This window comes from Siphateles boraxobius, unplaced genomic scaffold (genome assembly GCF_051911475.1).
Source record: "Siphateles boraxobius isolate OS27281-9 unplaced genomic scaffold, OSU_SipBor_1 100, whole genome shotgun sequence".
NCBI classification, from domain to species: domain Eukaryota; kingdom Metazoa; phylum Chordata; class Actinopteri; order Cypriniformes; family Leuciscidae; genus Siphateles; species Siphateles boraxobius.
Genome location: NW_027508701.1, coordinates 813841 through 831809, shown reverse-complemented (window position 1 = coordinate 831809; position 17969 = coordinate 813841). Strand labels below are relative to the sequence as shown.

Genomic DNA, 17969 nt, shown 5'->3' with positions numbered 1-17969 from the left:
GGCAGTGAGGGTATGCCTCCTGGTAAGATTTTTAATGGATTGTTATTGCCCTTGAGTTTACAATTGCAATCAGTACTGTCTATTGGCAGAAGTGACATAACAAAGTTTCAAAGAAACAGAACTCTAGCACACCAGAATTAATTTTCTGCATTGGCCGGGAATCGGACCCGGGTCTCCCGCGTGGCAGCCGAGAATTCTACCACTGAACCACCAATGCTCAAGGTGACGTGACACCTATGCTCACAGGCAGTGAGGGTATGCCTCCTGGTAATAGATGGGAGACGAGGAACACATTGATCTTGAGTAAAAACACATTTTCGAGGGGCACATAACAAGGGGCTGCACAAGGTTGACAAGATTTTTAATGGATTGTTATTGCCCTTGAGTTTACAATTGCAATCAGTACTGTCTATTGGCAGAAGTGACATAACAAAGTTTCAAAGAAACAGAACTCTAGCACACCAGAATTCATTTTCTGCATTGGCCGGGAATCGGACCCGGGTCTCCCGCGTGGCAGGCGAGAATTCTACCACTGAACCACCAATGCTCAAGGTGACGTGACACCTATGCTCACAGGGAGTGAGGGTATGCCTCCTGGTAAGAGATGGGAGACGAGGAACACATTGATCTTGAGTAAAAACACATTTTCGAGGGGCACATAACAAGCGGCTGCACAAGGTTGACAAGATTTTTAATGGATTGTTATTGCCCTTGAGTTTACAATTGCAATCAGTACTGTCTATTGGCAGAAGTGACATAACAAAGTTTCAAAGAAACAGAACTCTAGCACACCAGAATTCATTTTCTGCATTGGCCGGGAATCGGACCCTGGTCTCCCGCTTGGGAAGCGAGCATTCTACCACTGAACCACCAATGCTCAAGGTGACGTGACACCTATGCTCACGGGGAGTGAGGGTATGCCTCCTGGTAAGATTTTTAATGGATTGTTATTGCCCTTGAGTTTACAATTGCAATCAGTACTGTCTATTGGCAGAAGTGACATAACAAAGTTTCAAAGAATCAGAACTCTAGCACACCAGAATTAATTTTCTGCATTGGCCGGGAATCGGACCCGGGTCTCCCGCATGGCAGGCGAGAATTCTACCACTGAACCACCAATGCTCAAGGTGACGTGACACCTATGCTCACAGGGAGTGAGTGTATGCCTCCTGGTAAGAGATGGGAGACGAGGAACAGATTGATCTTGAGTAAAAACACATTTTCGAGGGGCACATAACAAGGGGCTGCACAAGGTTGACAAGATTTTTAATGGATTGTTATTGCCCTTGAGTTTACAATTGCAATCAGTACTGTCTATTGGCAGAAGTGACATAACAAAGTTTCAAAGAAACAGAACTCTAGCACACCAGAATTCATTTTCTGCATTGGTCGGGAATCGGAACCGGGTCTCCCGCGTGGCAGGCGAGAATTCTACCACTGAACCACCAATGCTCAAGGTGACGTGACACCTATGCTCACAGGCAGTGAGGGTATGCCTCCTGGTAAGAGATGGGAGACGAGGAACACATTGATCTTGAGTAAAAACACATTTTCGAGGGGCACATAACAAGGGGCTGCACAAGGTTGACAAGATTTTTAATGGATTGTTAATGCCCTTGAGTTTACAATTGTAATCAGTACTGTCTATTGGCAGAAGTGACATAACAAAGTTTCAAAGAAACAGAACTCTAGCACACCAGAATTCATTTTCTGCATTGGCCGGGAATCGGACCCGGGTCTCCCGCGTGGCAGGCGAGAATTCTACCACTGAACCACCAATGCTCAAGGTGACGTGACACCTATGCTCACAGGGAGTGAGGGTATGCCTCCTGGTAAGAGATGGGAGACGAGGAACACATTGATCTTGAGTAAAAACACATTTTCGAGGGGCACATAACAAGCGGCTGCACAAGGTTGACAAGATTTTTAATGGATTGTTATTGCCCTTGAGTTTACAATTGCAATCAGTACTGTCTATTGGCAGAAGTGACATAACAAAGTTTCAAAGAAACAGAACTCTAGCACACCAGAATTCATTTTCTGCATTGGCCGGGAATCTGACCCGGATCTCCCGCTTGGGAAGCGAGAATTCTACCACTGAACCACCAATGCTCTAGGTGACGTGACACCTATGCTCACAGGGAGTCAGGGTATGCTTCCTGGTAAGAGATGGGAGACGAGGAACACTTATTGATCTGGTGTAAAAACACATTTTCGAGGGGCACATAATATGGGGCTGCACAAGGTTGACAAGATTTTTAATGGATTGTTATTGCCCTTGAGTTTACAATTGCAATCAGTACTGTCTATTGGCAGAAGTGACATAACAAAGTTTCAAAGAAACAGAACTCTAGACACCAGAATTCATCTTCTGCATTGGCCGGGAATCGGACCCGGGTCTCCCGCGTGGCAGGCGAGAATTCTACCACTGAACCACCAATGCTCAAGGTGATGTGACACCTATGCTCACAGGCAGTGAGGGTATGCCTCCTGGTAAGATTTTTAATGGATTGTTATTGCCCTTGAGTTTACAATTGCAATCAGTACTGTCTATTGGCAGAAGTGACATAACAAAGTTTCAAAGAAACAGAACTCTAGCACACCAGAATTAATTTTCTGCATTGGCCGGGAATCGGACCCGGGTCTCCCGCGTGGCAGCCGAGAATTCTACCACTGAACCACCAATGCTCAAGGTGACGTGACACCTATGCTCACAGGCAGTGAGGGTATGCCTCCTGGTAATAGATGGGAGACGAGGAACACATTGATCTTGAGTAAAAACACATTTTCGAGGGGCACATAACAAGGGGCTGCACAAGGTTGACAAGATTTTTAATGGATTGTTATTGCCCTTGAGTTTACAATTGCAATCAGTACTGTCTATTGGCAGAAGTGACATAACAAAGTTTCAAAGAAACAGAACTCTAGCACACCAGAATTAATTTTCTGCATTGGCCGGGAATCGGACCCGGGTCTCCCGCGTGGGAAGCGAGAATTCTACCACTGAACCACCAATGCTCTAGGTGATGTGACACCTATGCTCAAACGGAGTCAGGGTATGCTTCCTGGTAAGAAATGGGAGACGAGGAACACTTATTGATCTGGTGTAAAAACACATTTTCGAGGGGCACATAATAAGGTGCTGCACAAGGTTGACAAGATTTTTAATGGATTGTTATTGCCCTTGAGTTTACAATTGCAATCAGTACTGTCTATTGGCAGAAGTGACAAAACAAAGTTTCAAAGAAACAGAACTCTAGCACACCAGAATTCATTTTCTGCATTGGCCGGGAATCGGACCCGGGTCTCCCGCGTGGCAGGCGAGAATTCTACCACTGAACCACCAATGCTCAAGGTGACGTGACACCTATGCTCACAGGGAGTGAGGGTATGCCTCCTGGTAAGAGATGGGAGACGAGGAACACATTGATCTTGAGTAAAAACACATTTTCGAGGGGCACATAACAAGCGGCTGCACAAGGTTGACAAGATTTTTAATGGATTGTTATTGCCCTTGAGTTTACAATTGCAATCAGTACTGTCTATTGGCAGAAGTGACATAACAAAGTTTCAAAGAAACAGAACTCTAGCACACCAGAATTCATTTTCTGCATTGGCCGGGAATCGGACCCTGGTCTCCCGCTTGGGAAGCGAGCATTCTACCACTGAACCACCAATGCTCAAGGTGACGTGACACCTATGCTCACGGGGAGTGAGGGTATGCCTCCTGGTAAGATTTTTAATGGATTGTTATTGCCCTTGAGTTTACAATTGCAATCAGTACTGTCTATTGGCAGAAGTGACATAACAAAGTTTCAAAGAATCAGAACTCTAGCACACCAGAATTAATTTTCTGCATTGGCCGGGAATCGGACCCGGGTCTCCCGCATGGCAGGCGAGAATTCTACCACTGAACCACCAATGCTCAAGGTGACGTGACACCTATGCTCACAGGGAGTGAGTGTATGCCTCCTGGTAAGAGATGGGAGACGAGGAACAGATTGATCTTGAGTAAAAACACATTTTCGAGGGGCACATAACAAGGGGCTGCACAAGGTTGACAAGATTTTTAATGGATTCTTATTGCCCTTGAGTTTACAATTGCAATCAGTACTGTCTATTGGCAGAAGTGACATAACAAAGTTTCAAAGAAACAGAACTCTAGCACACCAGAATTCATTTTCTGCATTGGTCGGGAATCGGAACCGGGTCTCCCGCGTGGCAGGCGAGAATTCTACCACTGAACCACCAATGCTCAAGGTGACGTGACACCTATGCTCACAGGCAGTGAGGGTATGCCTCCTGGTAAGAGATGGGAGACGAGGAACACATTGATCTTGAGTAAAAACACATTTTCGAGGGGCACATAACAAGGGGCTGCACAAGGTTGACAAGATTTTTAATGGATTGTTAATGCCCTTGAGTTTACAATTGTAATCAGTACTGTCTATTGGCAGAAGTGACATAACAAAGTTTCAAAGAAACAGAACTCTAGCACACCAGAATTCATTTTCTGCATTGGCCGGGAATCGGACCCGGGTCTCCCGCGTGGCAGGCGAGAATTCTACCACTGAACCACCAATGCTCAAGGTGACGTGACACCTATGCTCACAGGGAGTGAGGGTATGCCTCCTGGTAAGAGATGGGAGACGAGGAACACATTGATCTTGAGTAAAAACACATTTTCGAGGGGCACATAACAAGCGGCTGCACAAGGTTGACAAGATTTTTAATGGATTGTTATTGCCCTTGAGTTTACAATTGCAATCAGTACTGTCTATTGGCAGAAGTGACATAACAAAGTTTCAAAGAAACAGAACTCTAGCACACCAGAATTCATTTTCTGCATTGGCCGGGAATCTGACCCGGATCTCCCGCTTGGGAAGCGAGAATTCTACCACTGAACCACCAATGCTCTAGGTGACGTGACACCTATGCTCACAGGGAGTCAGGGTATGCTTCCTGGTAAGAGATGGGAGACGAGGAACACTTATTGATCTGGTGTAAAAACACATTTTCGAGGGGCACATAATATGGGGCTGCACAAGGTTGACAAGATTTTTAATGGATTGTTATTGCCCTTGAGTTTACAATTGCAATCAGTACTGTCTATTGGCAGAAGTGACATAACAAAGTTTCAAAGAAACAGAACTCTAGACACCAGAATTCATCTTCTGCATTGGCCGGGAATCGGACCCGGGTCTCCCGCGTGGCAGGCGAGAATTCTACCACTGAACCACCAATGCTCAAGGTGATGTGACACCTATGCTCACAGGCAGTGAGGGTATGCCTCCTGGTAAGATTTTTAATGGATTGTTATTGCCCTTGAGTTTACAATTGCAATCAGTACTGTCTATTGGCAGAAGTGACATAACAAAGTTTCAAAGAAACAGAACTCTAGCACACCAGAATTCATTTTCTGCATTGGCCGGGAATCGGACCCGGGTCTCCCGCGTGGCAGGCGAGAATTCTACCACTGAACCACCAATGCTCACGGTGAAGTGAGACCTATGCTCACAGGGAGTGAGTGTATGCCTCCTGGTAAGAGATGGGAGACGAGGAACACATTGATCATGAGTAAAAACACATTTTCGAGGGGCACATAACAAGGGGCTGCACAAGGTTGACAAGATTTTTAATGGATTGTTATTGCCCTTGAGTTTACAATTGCAATCAGTACTGTCTATTGGCAGAAGTGACATAACAAAGTTTCAAAGAAACAGAACTCTAGCACACCAGAATTCATTTTCTGCATTGGCCGGGAATCTGACCCGGATCTCCCGCTTGGGAAGCGAGAATTCTACCACTGAACCACCATTGCTCTAGGTGACGTGACACCTATGCTCACAGGGAGTCCGGGTATGCTTCCTGGTAAGAGATGGGAGACGAGGAACACTTATTGATCTGGTGTAAAAACACATTTTCGAGGGGCACATAATATGGGGCTGCACAAGGTTGACAAGATTTTTAATGGATTGTTATTGCCCTTGAGTTTACAATTGCAATCAGTACTGTCTATTGGCAGAAGTGACATAACAAAGTTTCAAAGAAACAGAACTCTAGACACCAGAATTCATCTTCTGCATTGGCCGGGAATCGGACCCGGGTCTCCCGCGTGGCAGGCGAGAATTCTACCACTGAACCACCAATGCTCAAGGTGATGTGACACCTATGCTCACAGGGAGTGAGGGTATGCCTCCTGGTAAGATTTTTAATGGATTGTTATTGCCCTTGAGTTTACAATTGCAATCAGTACTGTCTATTGGCAGAAGTGACATAACAAAGTTTCAAAGAAACAGAACTCTAGCACACCAGAATTCATTTTCTGCATTGGCCGGGAATCGGACCCTGGTCTCCCGCTTGGGAAGCGAGCATTCTACCACTGAACCACCAATGCTCAAGGTGACGTGACACCTATGCTCACGGGGAGTGAGGGTATGCCTCCTGGTAAGATTTTTAATGGATTGTTATTGCCCTTGAGTTTACAATTGCAATCAGTACTGTCTATTGGCAGAAGTGACATAACAAAGTTTCAAAGAATCAGAACTCTAGCACACCAGAATTAATTTTCTGCATTGGCCGGGAATCGGACCCGGGTCTCCCGCATGGCAGGCGAGAATTCTACCACTGAACCACCATTGCTCAAGGTGACGTGACACCTATGCTCACAGGGAGTGAGTGTATGCCTCCTGGTAAGAGATGGGAGACGAGGAACAGATTGATCTTGAGTAAAAACACATTTTCGAGGGGCACATAACAAGGGGCTGCACAAGGTTGACAAGATTTTTAATGGATTGTTATTGCCCTTGAGTTTACAATTGCAATCAGTACTGTCTATTGGCAGAAGTGACATAACAAAGTTTCAAAGAAACAGAACTCTAGCACACCAGAATTCATTTTCTGCATTGGTCGGGAATCGGAACCGGGTCTCCCGCGTGGCAGGCGAGAATTCTACCACTGAACCACCAATGCTCAAGGTGACGTGACACCTATGCTCACAGGCAGTGAAGGTATGCCTCCTGGTAAGAGATGGGAGACGAGGAACACATTGATCTTGAGTAAAAACACATTTTCGAGGGGCACATAACAAGGGGCTGCACAAGGTTGACAAGATTTTTAATGGATTGTTAATGCCCTTGAGTTTACAATTGTAATCAGTACTGTCTATTGGCAGAAGTGACATAACAAAGTTTCAAAGAAACAGAACTCTAGCACACCAGAATTCATTTTCTGCATTGGTCGGGAATCGGACCCGGGTCTCCCGCTTGGGAAGCGAGAATTCTACCACTGAACCATCAATGCTCTAGGTGATGTGACACCTATGCTCAAAGGGAGTCAGGGTATGCTTCCTGGTAAGAGATGGGAGACGAGGAACACATTGATCTTGAGTAAAAACACATTTTCGAGGGGCACATAACAAGGGGCTGCACAAGGTTGACAAGATTTTTAATGGATTGTTATTGCCCTTGAGTTTACAATTGCAATCAGTACTGTCTATTGGCAGAAGTGACATAACAAAGTTTCAAAGAAACAGAACTCTAGCACACCAGAATTAATTTTCTGCATATTTTGCTCCCGCGTGGCAGGCGAGAATTCTACCACTGAACCACCAATGCTCAAGGTGACGTGACACCTATGCTCACAGGCAGTGAGGGTAAGCCTCCTGGTAATAGATGGGAGATGAGGAACACATTGATCTTGAGTAAAAACACATTTTCGAGGGGCACATAACAAGGGGCTGCACAAGGTTGACAAGATTTTTAATGGATTGTTATTGCCCTTGAGTTTACAATTGCAATCAGTACTGTCTATTGGCAGAAGTGACATAACAAAGTTTCAAAGAAACAGAACTCTAGCACACCAGAATTAATTTTCTGCATTGGCCGGGAATCGGACCCGGGTCTCCCGCGTGGGAAGCGAGAATTCTACCACTGAACCACCAATGCTCTAGGTGACGTGACACCTATGCTCACAGGGACTGAGGGTATGCCTCCTGGTAAGATTTTTAATGGATTGTTATTGCCCTTGAGTTTACAATTGCAATCAGTACTGTCTATTGGCAGAAGTGACATAACAAAGTTTCAAAGAAACAGAACTCTAGCACACCAGAATTCATTTTCTGCATTGGCCGGGAATCTGACCCGGGTCTCCCGCGTGGTAGGCGAGAATTCTACCACTGAACCACCAATGCTCAAGGTGACGTGACACCTATGCTCACAGGCAGTGAGGGTATGCCTCCTGGTAATAGATGGGAGACGAGGAACACATTGATCTTGAGTAAAAACACATTTTCGAGGGGCACATAACAAGGGGCTGCACAAGGTTGACAAGATTTTTAATGGATTGTTATTGCCCTTGAGTTTACAATTGCAATCAGTACTGTCTATTGGCAGAAGTGACATAACAAAGTTTCAAAGAAACAGAACTCTAGCACACCAGAATTAATTTTCTGCATTGGCCGGGAATCGGACCCGGGTCTCCCGCGTGGGAAGCGAGAATTCTACCACTGAACCACCAATGCTCTAGGTGATGTGACACCTATGCTCAAAGGGAGTCAGGGTATGCTTCCTGGTAAGAGATGGGAGACGAGGAACACTTATTGATCTGGTGTAAAAACACATTTTCGAGGGGCACATAATAAGGGGCTGCACAAGGTTGACAAGATTTTTAATGGATTGTTATTGCCCTTGAGTTTACAATTGCAATCAGTACTGTCTATTGGCAGAAGTGACAAAACAAAGTTTCAAAGAAACAGAACTCTAGCACACCAGAATTCATTTTCTGCATTGGCCGGGAATCGGACCCGGGTCTCCCGCGTGGCAGGCGAGAATTCTACCACTGAACCACCAATGCTCAAGGTGACGTGACACCTATGCTCACAGGGAGTGAGGGTATGCCTCCTGGTAAGAGATGGGAGACGAGGAACACATTGATCTTGAGTAAAAACACATTTTCGAGGGGCACATAACAAGCGGCTGCACAAGGTTGACAAGATTTTTAATGGATTGTTATTGCCCTTGAGTTTACAATTGCAATCAGTACTGTCTATTGGCAGAAGTGACATAACAAAGTTTCAAAGAAACAGAACTCTAGCACACCAGAATTCATTTTCTGCATTGGCCGGGAATCGGACCCTGGTCTCCCGCTTGGGAAGCGAGCATTCTACCACTGAACCACCAATGCTCAAGGTGACGTGACACCTATGCTCACGGGGAGTGAGGGTATGCCTCCTGGTAAGATTTTTAATGGATTGTTATTGCCCTTGAGTTTACAATTGCAATCAGTACTGTCTATTGGCAGAAGTGACATAACAAAGTTTCAAAGAATCAGAACTCTAGCACACCAGAATTCATTTTCTGCATTGGCCGGGAATCTGACCCGGGTCTCCCGCGTGGTAGGCGAGAATTCTACCACTGAACCACCAATGCTCAAGGTGACGTGACACCTATGCTCACAGGCAGTGAGGGTATGCCTCCTGGTAATAGATGGGAGACGAGGAACACATTGATCTTGAGTAAAAACACATTTTCGAGGGGCACATAACAAGGGGCTGCACAAGGTTGACAAGATTTTTAATGGATTGTTATTGCCCTTGAGTTTACAATTGCAATCAGTACTGTCTATTGGCAGAAGTGACATAACAAAGTTTCAAAGAAACAGAACTCTAGCACACCAGAATTAATTTTCTGCATTGGCCGGGAATCGGACCCGGGTCTCCCGCGTGGGAAGCGAGAATTCTACCACTGAACCACCAATGCTCTAGGTGATGTGACACCTATGCTCAAAGGGAGTCAGGGTATGCTTCCTGGTAAGAGATGGGAGACGAGGAACACTTATTGATCTGGTGTAAAAACACATTTTCGAGGGGCACATAATAAGGGGCTGCACAAGGTTGACAAGATTTTTAATGGATTGTTATTGCCCTTGAGTTTACAATTGCAATCAGTACTGTCTATTGGCAGAAGTGACAAAACAAAGTTTCAAAGAAACAGAACTCTAGCACACCAGAATTCATTTTCTGCATTGGCCGGGAATCGGACCCGGGTCTCCCGCGTGGCAGGCGAGAATTCTACCACTGAACCACCAATGCTCAAGGTGACGTGACACCTATGCTCACAGGGAGTGAGGGTATGCCTCCTGGTAAGAGATGGGAGACGAGGAACACATTGATCTTGAGTAAAAACACATTTTCGAGGGGCACATAACAAGCGGCTGCACAAGGTTGACAAGATTTTTAATGGATTGTTATTGCCCTTGAGTTTACAATTGCAATCAGTACTGTCTATTGGCAGAAGTGACATAACAAAGTTTCAAAGAAACAGAACTCTAGCACACCAGAATTCATTTTCTGCATTGGCCGGGAATCGGACCCTGGTCTCCCGCTTGGGAAGCGAGCATTCTACCACTGAACCACCAATGCTCAAGGTGACGTGACACCTATGCTCACGGGGAGTGAGGGTATGCCTCCTGGTAAGATTTTTAATGGATTGTTATTGCCCTTGAGTTTACAATTGCAATCAGTACTGTCTATTGGCAGAAGTGACATAACAAAGTTTCAAAGAATCAGAACTCTAGCACACCAGAATTAATTTTCTGCATTGGCCGGGAATCGGACCCGGGTCTCCCGCATGGCAGGCGAGAATTCTACCACTGAACCACCAATGCTCAAGGTGACGTGACACCTATGCTCACAGGGAGTGAGTGTATGCCTCCTGGTAAGAGATGGGAGACGAGGAACAGATTGATCTTGAGTAAAAACACATTTTCGAGGGGCACATAACAAGGGGCTGCACAAGGTTGACAAGATTTTTAATGGATTGTTATTGCCCTTGAGTTTACAATTGCAATCAGTACTGTCTATTGGCAGAAGTGACATAACAAAGTTTCAAAGAAACAGAACTCTAGCACACCAGAATTCATTTTCTGCATTGGTCGGGAATCGGAACCGGGTCTCCCGCGTGGCAGGCGAGAATTCTACCACTGAACCACCAATGCTCAAGGTGACGTGACACCTATGCTCACAGGCAGTGAGGGTATGCCTCCTGGTAAGAGATGGGAGACGAGGAACACATTGATCTTGAGTAAAAACACATTTTCGAGGGGCACATAACAAGGGGCTGCACAAGGTTGACAAGATTTTTAATGGATTGTTAATGCCCTTGAGTTTACAATTGTAATCAGTACTGTCTATTGGCAGAAGTGACATAACAAAGTTTCAAAGAAACAGAACTCTAGCACACCAGAATTCATTTTCTGCATTGGCCGGGAATCGGACCCGGGTCTCCCGCGTGGCAGGCGAGAATTCTACCACTGAACCACCAATGCTCAAGGTGACGTGACACCTATGCTCACAGGGAGTGAGGGTATGCCTCCTGGTAAGAGATGGGAGACGAGGAACACATTGATCTTGAGTAAAAACACATTTTCGAGGGGCACATAACAAGCGGCTGCACAAGGTTGACAAGATTTTTAATGGATTGTTATTGCCCTTGAGTTTACAATTGCAATCAGTACTGTCTATTGGCAGAAGTGACATAACAAAGTTTCAAAGAAACAGAACTCTAGCACACCAGAATTCATTTTCTGCATTGGCCGGGAATCTGACCCGGATCTCCCGCTTGGGAAGCGAGAATTCTACCACTGAACCACCAATGCTCTAGGTGACGTGACACCTATGCTCACAGGGAGTCAGGGTATGCTTCCTGGTAAGAGATGGGAGACGAGGAACACTTATTGATCTGGTGTAAAAACACATTTTCGAGGGGCACATAATATGGGGCTGCACAAGGTTGACAAGATTTTTAATGGATTGTTATTGCCCTTGAGTTTACAATTGCAATCAGTACTGTCTATTGGCAGAAGTGACATAACAAAGTTTCAAAGAAACAGAACTCTAGACACCAGAATTCATCTTCTGCATTGGCCGGGAATCGGACCCGGGTCTCCCGCGTGGCAGGCGAGAATTCTACCACTGAACCACCAATGCTCAAGGTGATGTGACACCTATGCTCACAGGCAGTGAGGGTATGCCTCCTGGTAAGATTTTTAATGGATTGTTATTGCCCTTGAGTTTACAATTGCAATCAGTACTGTCTATTGGCAGAAGTGACATAACAAAGTTTCAAAGAAACAGAACTCTAGCACACCAGAATTAATTTTCTGCATTGGCCGGGAATCGGACCCGGGTCTCCCGCGTGGCAGCCGAGAATTCTACCACTGAACCACCAATGCTCAAGGTGACGTGACACCTATGCTCACAGGCAGTGAGGGTATGCCTCCTGGTAATAGATGGGAGACGAGGAACACATTGATCTTGAGTAAAAACACATTTTCGAGGGGCACATAACAAGGGGCTGCACAAGGTTGACAAGATTTTTAATGGATTGTTATTGCCCTTGAGTTTACAATTGCAATCAGTACTGTCTATTGGCAGAAGTGACATAACAACGTTTCAAAGAAACAGAACTCTAGCACACCAGAATTAATTTTCTGCATTGGCCGGGAATCGGACCCGGGTCTCCCGCGTGGGAAGCGAGAATTCTACCACTGAACCACCAATGCTCTAGGTGATGTGACACCTATGCTCAAACGGAGTCAGGGTATGCTTCCTGGTAAGAAATGGGAGACGAGGAACACTTATTGATCTGGTGTAAAAACACATTTTCGAGGGGCACATAATAAGGTGCTGCACAAGGTTGACAAGATTTTTAATGGATTGTTATTGCCCTTGAGTTTACAATTGCAATCAGTACTGTCTATTGGCAGAAGTGACATAACAAAGTTTCAAAGAAACAGAACTCTAGCACACCAGAATTCATTTTCTGCATTGGCCGGGAATCGGACCCGGGTCTCCCACGTGGCAGGCGAGAATTCTACCACTGAACCACCAATGCTCACGGTGAAGTGAGACCTATGCTCACAGGGAGTGAGTGTATGCCTCCTGGTAAGAGATGGGAGACGAGGAACACATTGATCTTGAGTAAAAACACATTTTCGAGGGGCACATAACAAGGGGCTGCACAAGGTTGACAAGATTTTTAATGGATTGTTATTGCCCTTGAGTTTACAATTGCAATCAGTACTGTCTATTGGCAGAAGTGACATAACAAAGTTTCAAAGAAACAGAACTCTAGCACACCAGAATTCATTTTCTGCATTGGCCGGGAATCTGACCCGGATCTCCCGCTTGGGAAGCGAGAGTTCTACCACTGAACCACCATTGCTCTAGGTGACGTGACACCTATGCTCACAGGGAGTCAGGGTATGCTTCCTGGTAAGAGATGGGAGACGAGGAACACTTATTGATCTGGTGTAAAAACACATTTTCGAGGGGCACATAATATGGGGCTGCACAAGGTTGACAAGATTTTTAATGGATTGTTATTGCCCTTGAGTTTACAATTGCAATCAGTACTGTCTATTGGCAGAAGTGACATAACAAAGTTTCAAAGAAACAGAACTCTAGACACCAGAATTCATCTTCTGCATTGGCCGGGAATCGGACCCGGGTCTCCCGCGTGGCAGGCGAGAATTCTACCACTGAACCACCAATGCTCAAGGTGATGTGACACCTATGCTCACAGGGAGTGAGGGTATGCCTCCTGGTAAGATTTTTAATGGATTGTTATTGCCCTTGAGTTTACAATTGCAATCAGTACTGTCTATTGGCAGAAGTGACATAACAAAGTTTCAAAGAAACAGAACTCTAGCACACCAGAATTAATTTTCTGCATTGGCCGGGAATCGGACCCGGGTCTCCCGCGTGGGAAGCGAGAATTCTACCACTGAACCACCAATGCTCTAGGTGATGTGACAGCTATGCTCAAACGGAGTCAGGGTATGCTTCCTGGTAAGAAATGGGAGACGAGGAACACTTATTGATCTGGTGTAAAAACACATTTTCGAGGGGCACATAATAAGGGGCTGCACAAGGTTGACAAGATTTTTAATGGATTGTTATTGCCCTTGAGTTTACCATTTGCAATCAGTACTGTCTATTGGCAGAAGTGACATAACAAAGTTTCAAAGAAACAGAACTCTAGCACACCAGAATTCATTTTCTGCATTGGCCGGGAATCGGACCCGGGTCTCCCGCGTGGCAGGCGAGAATTCTACCACTGAACCACCAATGCTCACGGTGAAGTGAGACCTATGCTCACAGGGAGTGAGTGTATGCCTCCTGGTAAGAGATGGGAGACGAGGAACACATTGATCTTGAGTAAAAACACATTTTCGAGGGGCACATAACAAGGGGCTGCACAAGGTTGACAAGATTTTTAATGGATTGTTATTGCCCTTGAGTTTACAATTGCAATCAGTACTGTCTATTGGCAGAAGTGACATAACAAAGTTTCAAAGAAACAGAACTCTAGCACACCAGAATTCATTTTCTGCATTGGCCGGGAATCTGACCCGGATCTCCCGCTTGGGAAGCGAGAATTCTACCACTGAACCACCATTGCTCTAGGTGACGTGACACCTATGCTCACAGGGAGTCCGGGTATGCTTCCTGGTAAGAGATGGGAGACGAGGAACACTTATTGATCTGGTGTAAAAACACATTTTCGAGGGGCACATAATATGGGGCTGCACAAGGTTGACAAGATTTTTAATGGATTGTTATTGCCCTTGAGTTTACAATTGCAATCAGTACTGTCTATTGGCAGAAGTGACATAACAAAGTTTCAAAGAAACAGAACTCTAGACACCAGAATTCATCTTCTGCATTGGCCGGGAATCGGACCCGGGTCTCCCGCGTGGCAGGCGAGAATTCTACCACTGAACCACCAATGCTCAAGGTGATGTGACACTTATGCTCACAGGGAGTGAGGGTATGCCTCCTGGTAAGATTTTTAATGGATTGTTATTGCCCTTGAGTTTACAATTGCAATCAGTACTGTCTATTGGCAGAAGTGACATAACAAAGTTTCAAAGAAACAGAACTCTAGCACACCAGAATTCATTTTCTGCATTGGCCGGGAATCGGACCCTGGTCTCCCGCTTGGGAAGCGAGCATTCTACCACTGAACCACCAATGCTCAAGGTGACGTGACACCTATGCTCACGGGGAGTGAGGGTATGCCTCCTGGTAAGATTTTTAATGGATTGTTATTGCCCTTAAGTTTACAATTGCAATCAGTACTGTCTATTGGCAGAAGTGACATAACAAAGTTTCAAAGAATCAGAACTCTAGCACACCAGAATTCATTTTCTGCATTGGCCGGGAATCGGACCCGGGTCTCCCGCGTAGGAAGCGAGAATTCTACCACTGAACCACCAATGCTCTAGGTGACGTGACACCTATGCTCACAGGGAGTCAGGGTATGCTTCCTGGTAAGAGATGGGAGACGAGGAACACTTATTGATCTGGTGTAAAAACACATTTTAGAGGGGCACATAATATGGGGCTGCACAAGGGTGACAAGATTTTTAATGGATTGTTATTGCCCTTGAGTTTACAATTGCAATCGGTACTGTCTATTGGCAGAAGTGACATAACAAAGTTTCAAAGAAACAGAACTCTAGCACACCAGAATTCATTATAGCCTATGCAGTGCTTTCCCCCTTGAGACTCAGTAGGGAGCGCGTTCTGGACTACCTAGACAACTAATGCATTTATAGCACAACCTTCTGTGTTCTGCGTCTTTTCAGTATACGATGGTTTCAGCTGCCTGTCTGCCCTATTATTGTGCTTGTACACTTCCCTCGTCCCACGGATTTATTCCAGACGCTGTGATTGTATAACTTGCTTGTAACAGCTGAGCTGGTCTGATGTTGTATGCACCAGCACTTGCTTCATTATGTTGTATGCACCAATATACCCTTGTTGCTTCAATCTCAGGGCTCCAAACAAAAAAATCAGGAGCCATTGGCTCCTATAAGGGAAAAAAACAGGCGCCAAATAATTTTTTTAAGAGCCACATAACAATGCACTTACTTTTATTCACCCTGTTGTTTGCATGTCTCTCCTCTTCTTACAGTTTCAGCATTTTCATCTTGTGAATGTTCTGGGAACTGAAGCTTATTTGGGAACTGAAGCTTATTTGGGAACTGAATGTCACTTCCAACTTATGAACTATATACAGTCAAATTAAAAATTTTACGCAGAATCTGAGCCAGTGTCACTGCCACTGACCATGATTATGTCCATATCACTTGGCCACTGAGTGTAGTTTGGTTCATCCGTCTCCTCTTCTTTATTGCAGAAAGCCAGCGTTTGACACATGGTTCTGGATCAAACTGTTCAAGTGATGGGCCTTCAGTGCTGATCCTGATCAAATCTTCCAAGGTTGACACATGGAGTGAATTGCGTACTTTAGATTGTATCCTGTTTTGAGCTGAAAAGCCACGTTCACACTGAGCTGCCGAAATTGGTGGGACAAGCATTATCTCAACTAGATGCAAAACATTCTGGAAATCTGTGCAGTAGGGCTCTTTTGTTAGTAGGACTTCCCACAAGCTGCAATAGGATTTATCTGAAAACTGTCCTTTAACAAGGGTTTTCAACAATCTCCATTCTGCCTGTACATCAGTGATGTCACATCCATTTTTCAGCAAGATGTCTTGATACCATTTCAGCAGTGTGTCAATTTCATTTACCCCAAAAATGTAGGGTAAATTTGGCCAAGAATCATGACAAAAGATTGAGAAGCATTGAATGATCTCTGTCCCTTGTATGTTTTTGTGCTGTGTGTTGTCTCTCATTATTTCAAACCTCCTTTCAAGCTCCTTAACTGTAATGTCTACAGTTTCATCAATGAGGTGGTTTAGTTCTTCACTGAAACCTTGGAGATCACAGCCTTTCAGCTGTATGTTTTGAAAGGAAATGCCCACGTAGTCAGATGAGGCTGCTTTTTTCTGCCGTGCCTGCTGCACCACATTTTCATGCTGAGAAACTGAATTTAAATTTGTGTGACTGAGAAATTCCTCCAACTTTCCATTTCTCACTGGTTTGTCCTTCATTCCCTTGATTGTACAAACACAGGAATCAATAGCTGCTTTAGCTTGAGGTAGAATAAGCGAGTTCTTCTGAAGCACAAGACTCAACTTTGAGATTTCTCCAAACAGGTCATGGAGAAAGTGACAAAACCCCACAAAAGGCAACTTTTCCATTTGTTGTGAGATGTGTTTTGCTCTCCTGTATTTTAGTGTTTTTGGATGAGGCAGCAAGGTGTTGCATGTGGAAGTGCACAGCTGTATATTGGCCCTGGCCTGTAGTCTGATCAGATGCAAGAAAAACAGAAAGGGCTCTGTAAATGTGAGGCAGCCAGCGCTGGGTTTTCACTGCAGAAGGTGTCCGTATGGCACAGCCTAACTCCATGCCAATGGCTTTCAACTCGCGCTTGCTTTTGGGGCTAAAATGGTATGTTTTCCATATTAGCTGTAACAAGTCATAGACATTTTGAATCATTGGAACAGACTTCTGAACATCCAGCATGGCTAATTCCAGTCTGTGTGGCATACAATGAAAGGAAAGAATGTGCTGTCCTATTTCTTCTCTTAAGAGAGCACCTACTCCTCCTCGAGCACCCATGTTAACAGCAGCCCCATCTGTTCCAAATGCAGTAATCTTCTTCTGCCACCAATCATGATCAGTTTGTTTAGCATCACTAAACAAGCATTTTATTTTATCTAATACTCCATGTACATGGCAGTGTTCAAGTTCAGTTAAACCAATAAACCTGTTCACTGCCACACCTGCAGAAATGTGCCTGCAGTATGCAATAACGTTGTCTTTCCCAGAAACGTCTGTGCCACAGTCAGTGATAATGGAGATGTAATTAGCTGTCTGTGCATCTGTCAGTGCTTGTTCTGTGAGCTCATCTGCAATGCATCCTACAAACTCAGCACAAGATGTGTCGTTATCATACGTTTTGCTCACATCAAGTCCGTTTTTTCTCATTAATAATATCTGTGAACTAAATTTATTGAACGGCAGCTCTTCCCGTGCGATCATATAGGCTGTGTTA

The 17969-nt window shown here is 44.9% G+C and overlaps 47 non-coding genes across 47 annotated transcripts; all 47 read right to left on the bottom strand.

Moving 5' to 3' along the window:
* Positions 1-146: 146 nt before the first annotated feature.
* Positions 147-217, bottom strand: trnag-gcc (transfer RNA glycine (anticodon GCC)). The gene has a single exon. It is a non-coding gene; the product is annotated as a tRNA-Gly (tRNA).
* Positions 218-476: 259 nt separating this feature from the next.
* On the bottom strand, positions 477-547 carry trnag-gcc (transfer RNA glycine (anticodon GCC)). Its single transcript has one exon. It is a non-coding gene; the product is annotated as a tRNA-Gly (tRNA).
* Positions 548-806: 259 nt separating this feature from the next.
* On the bottom strand, positions 807-877 carry trnag-ccc (transfer RNA glycine (anticodon CCC)). The gene has a single exon. It is a non-coding gene; the product is annotated as a tRNA-Gly (tRNA).
* Positions 878-1051: 174 nt separating this feature from the next.
* Positions 1052-1122, bottom strand: trnag-gcc (transfer RNA glycine (anticodon GCC)). Its single transcript has one exon. It is a non-coding gene; the product is annotated as a tRNA-Gly (tRNA).
* A 259-nt stretch (positions 1123-1381) lies between these two features.
* Positions 1382-1452, bottom strand: trnag-gcc (transfer RNA glycine (anticodon GCC)). The gene has a single exon. It is a non-coding gene; the product is annotated as a tRNA-Gly (tRNA).
* Positions 1453-1711: 259 nt separating this feature from the next.
* Positions 1712-1782, bottom strand: trnag-gcc (transfer RNA glycine (anticodon GCC)). The gene has a single exon. It is a non-coding gene; the product is annotated as a tRNA-Gly (tRNA).
* Positions 1783-2041: 259 nt separating this feature from the next.
* Positions 2042-2112, bottom strand: trnag-ccc (transfer RNA glycine (anticodon CCC)). Its single transcript has one exon. It is a non-coding gene; the product is annotated as a tRNA-Gly (tRNA).
* Positions 2113-2372: 260 nt separating this feature from the next.
* trnag-gcc (transfer RNA glycine (anticodon GCC)) lies at positions 2373-2443 on the bottom strand. Its single transcript has one exon. It is a non-coding gene; the product is annotated as a tRNA-Gly (tRNA).
* Positions 2444-2617: 174 nt separating this feature from the next.
* On the bottom strand, positions 2618-2688 carry trnag-gcc (transfer RNA glycine (anticodon GCC)). The gene has a single exon. It is a non-coding gene; the product is annotated as a tRNA-Gly (tRNA).
* A 259-nt stretch (positions 2689-2947) lies between these two features.
* On the bottom strand, positions 2948-3018 carry trnag-ccc (transfer RNA glycine (anticodon CCC)). The gene has a single exon. It is a non-coding gene; the product is annotated as a tRNA-Gly (tRNA).
* A 261-nt stretch (positions 3019-3279) lies between these two features.
* trnag-gcc (transfer RNA glycine (anticodon GCC)) lies at positions 3280-3350 on the bottom strand. Its single transcript has one exon. It is a non-coding gene; the product is annotated as a tRNA-Gly (tRNA).
* A 259-nt stretch (positions 3351-3609) lies between these two features.
* Positions 3610-3680, bottom strand: trnag-ccc (transfer RNA glycine (anticodon CCC)). Its single transcript has one exon. It is a non-coding gene; the product is annotated as a tRNA-Gly (tRNA).
* Positions 3681-3854: 174 nt separating this feature from the next.
* On the bottom strand, positions 3855-3925 carry trnag-gcc (transfer RNA glycine (anticodon GCC)). Its single transcript has one exon. It is a non-coding gene; the product is annotated as a tRNA-Gly (tRNA).
* A 259-nt stretch (positions 3926-4184) lies between these two features.
* trnag-gcc (transfer RNA glycine (anticodon GCC)) lies at positions 4185-4255 on the bottom strand. Its single transcript has one exon. It is a non-coding gene; the product is annotated as a tRNA-Gly (tRNA).
* Positions 4256-4514: 259 nt separating this feature from the next.
* trnag-gcc (transfer RNA glycine (anticodon GCC)) lies at positions 4515-4585 on the bottom strand. The gene has a single exon. It is a non-coding gene; the product is annotated as a tRNA-Gly (tRNA).
* A 259-nt stretch (positions 4586-4844) lies between these two features.
* trnag-ccc (transfer RNA glycine (anticodon CCC)) lies at positions 4845-4915 on the bottom strand. The gene has a single exon. It is a non-coding gene; the product is annotated as a tRNA-Gly (tRNA).
* Positions 4916-5175: 260 nt separating this feature from the next.
* On the bottom strand, positions 5176-5246 carry trnag-gcc (transfer RNA glycine (anticodon GCC)). Its single transcript has one exon. It is a non-coding gene; the product is annotated as a tRNA-Gly (tRNA).
* A 174-nt stretch (positions 5247-5420) lies between these two features.
* Positions 5421-5491, bottom strand: trnag-gcc (transfer RNA glycine (anticodon GCC)). The gene has a single exon. It is a non-coding gene; the product is annotated as a tRNA-Gly (tRNA).
* Positions 5492-6081: 590 nt separating this feature from the next.
* On the bottom strand, positions 6082-6152 carry trnag-gcc (transfer RNA glycine (anticodon GCC)). The gene has a single exon. It is a non-coding gene; the product is annotated as a tRNA-Gly (tRNA).
* Positions 6153-6326: 174 nt separating this feature from the next.
* Positions 6327-6397, bottom strand: trnag-ccc (transfer RNA glycine (anticodon CCC)). Its single transcript has one exon. It is a non-coding gene; the product is annotated as a tRNA-Gly (tRNA).
* Positions 6398-6571: 174 nt separating this feature from the next.
* trnag-gcc (transfer RNA glycine (anticodon GCC)) lies at positions 6572-6642 on the bottom strand. The gene has a single exon. It is a non-coding gene; the product is annotated as a tRNA-Gly (tRNA).
* Positions 6643-6901: 259 nt separating this feature from the next.
* trnag-gcc (transfer RNA glycine (anticodon GCC)) lies at positions 6902-6972 on the bottom strand. Its single transcript has one exon. It is a non-coding gene; the product is annotated as a tRNA-Gly (tRNA).
* A 259-nt stretch (positions 6973-7231) lies between these two features.
* Positions 7232-7302, bottom strand: trnag-ccc (transfer RNA glycine (anticodon CCC)). The gene has a single exon. It is a non-coding gene; the product is annotated as a tRNA-Gly (tRNA).
* A 573-nt stretch (positions 7303-7875) lies between these two features.
* Positions 7876-7946, bottom strand: trnag-ccc (transfer RNA glycine (anticodon CCC)). The gene has a single exon. It is a non-coding gene; the product is annotated as a tRNA-Gly (tRNA).
* Positions 7947-8120: 174 nt separating this feature from the next.
* trnag-acc (transfer RNA glycine (anticodon ACC)) lies at positions 8121-8191 on the bottom strand. The gene has a single exon. It is a non-coding gene; the product is annotated as a tRNA-Gly (tRNA).
* A 259-nt stretch (positions 8192-8450) lies between these two features.
* trnag-ccc (transfer RNA glycine (anticodon CCC)) lies at positions 8451-8521 on the bottom strand. Its single transcript has one exon. It is a non-coding gene; the product is annotated as a tRNA-Gly (tRNA).
* A 261-nt stretch (positions 8522-8782) lies between these two features.
* On the bottom strand, positions 8783-8853 carry trnag-gcc (transfer RNA glycine (anticodon GCC)). Its single transcript has one exon. It is a non-coding gene; the product is annotated as a tRNA-Gly (tRNA).
* A 259-nt stretch (positions 8854-9112) lies between these two features.
* trnag-ccc (transfer RNA glycine (anticodon CCC)) lies at positions 9113-9183 on the bottom strand. The gene has a single exon. It is a non-coding gene; the product is annotated as a tRNA-Gly (tRNA).
* Positions 9184-9357: 174 nt separating this feature from the next.
* Positions 9358-9428, bottom strand: trnag-acc (transfer RNA glycine (anticodon ACC)). Its single transcript has one exon. It is a non-coding gene; the product is annotated as a tRNA-Gly (tRNA).
* A 259-nt stretch (positions 9429-9687) lies between these two features.
* Positions 9688-9758, bottom strand: trnag-ccc (transfer RNA glycine (anticodon CCC)). Its single transcript has one exon. It is a non-coding gene; the product is annotated as a tRNA-Gly (tRNA).
* A 261-nt stretch (positions 9759-10019) lies between these two features.
* On the bottom strand, positions 10020-10090 carry trnag-gcc (transfer RNA glycine (anticodon GCC)). Its single transcript has one exon. It is a non-coding gene; the product is annotated as a tRNA-Gly (tRNA).
* A 259-nt stretch (positions 10091-10349) lies between these two features.
* Positions 10350-10420, bottom strand: trnag-ccc (transfer RNA glycine (anticodon CCC)). Its single transcript has one exon. It is a non-coding gene; the product is annotated as a tRNA-Gly (tRNA).
* Positions 10421-10594: 174 nt separating this feature from the next.
* trnag-gcc (transfer RNA glycine (anticodon GCC)) lies at positions 10595-10665 on the bottom strand. The gene has a single exon. It is a non-coding gene; the product is annotated as a tRNA-Gly (tRNA).
* Positions 10666-10924: 259 nt separating this feature from the next.
* trnag-gcc (transfer RNA glycine (anticodon GCC)) lies at positions 10925-10995 on the bottom strand. The gene has a single exon. It is a non-coding gene; the product is annotated as a tRNA-Gly (tRNA).
* A 259-nt stretch (positions 10996-11254) lies between these two features.
* On the bottom strand, positions 11255-11325 carry trnag-gcc (transfer RNA glycine (anticodon GCC)). Its single transcript has one exon. It is a non-coding gene; the product is annotated as a tRNA-Gly (tRNA).
* A 259-nt stretch (positions 11326-11584) lies between these two features.
* trnag-ccc (transfer RNA glycine (anticodon CCC)) lies at positions 11585-11655 on the bottom strand. Its single transcript has one exon. It is a non-coding gene; the product is annotated as a tRNA-Gly (tRNA).
* A 260-nt stretch (positions 11656-11915) lies between these two features.
* On the bottom strand, positions 11916-11986 carry trnag-gcc (transfer RNA glycine (anticodon GCC)). Its single transcript has one exon. It is a non-coding gene; the product is annotated as a tRNA-Gly (tRNA).
* A 174-nt stretch (positions 11987-12160) lies between these two features.
* Positions 12161-12231, bottom strand: trnag-gcc (transfer RNA glycine (anticodon GCC)). Its single transcript has one exon. It is a non-coding gene; the product is annotated as a tRNA-Gly (tRNA).
* Positions 12232-12490: 259 nt separating this feature from the next.
* trnag-ccc (transfer RNA glycine (anticodon CCC)) lies at positions 12491-12561 on the bottom strand. The gene has a single exon. It is a non-coding gene; the product is annotated as a tRNA-Gly (tRNA).
* Positions 12562-12822: 261 nt separating this feature from the next.
* On the bottom strand, positions 12823-12893 carry trnag-gcc (transfer RNA glycine (anticodon GCC)). The gene has a single exon. It is a non-coding gene; the product is annotated as a tRNA-Gly (tRNA).
* Positions 12894-13152: 259 nt separating this feature from the next.
* On the bottom strand, positions 13153-13223 carry trnag-ccc (transfer RNA glycine (anticodon CCC)). The gene has a single exon. It is a non-coding gene; the product is annotated as a tRNA-Gly (tRNA).
* Positions 13224-13483: 260 nt separating this feature from the next.
* trnag-gcc (transfer RNA glycine (anticodon GCC)) lies at positions 13484-13554 on the bottom strand. Its single transcript has one exon. It is a non-coding gene; the product is annotated as a tRNA-Gly (tRNA).
* Positions 13555-13728: 174 nt separating this feature from the next.
* trnag-ccc (transfer RNA glycine (anticodon CCC)) lies at positions 13729-13799 on the bottom strand. Its single transcript has one exon. It is a non-coding gene; the product is annotated as a tRNA-Gly (tRNA).
* Positions 13800-14061: 262 nt separating this feature from the next.
* Positions 14062-14132, bottom strand: trnag-gcc (transfer RNA glycine (anticodon GCC)). Its single transcript has one exon. It is a non-coding gene; the product is annotated as a tRNA-Gly (tRNA).
* A 590-nt stretch (positions 14133-14722) lies between these two features.
* On the bottom strand, positions 14723-14793 carry trnag-gcc (transfer RNA glycine (anticodon GCC)). Its single transcript has one exon. It is a non-coding gene; the product is annotated as a tRNA-Gly (tRNA).
* A 174-nt stretch (positions 14794-14967) lies between these two features.
* Positions 14968-15038, bottom strand: trnag-ccc (transfer RNA glycine (anticodon CCC)). The gene has a single exon. It is a non-coding gene; the product is annotated as a tRNA-Gly (tRNA).
* Positions 15039-15212: 174 nt separating this feature from the next.
* On the bottom strand, positions 15213-15283 carry trnar-ccu (transfer RNA arginine (anticodon CCU)). Its single transcript has one exon. It is a non-coding gene; the product is annotated as a tRNA-Arg (tRNA).
* Positions 15284-17969: the final 2686 nt, after the last annotated feature.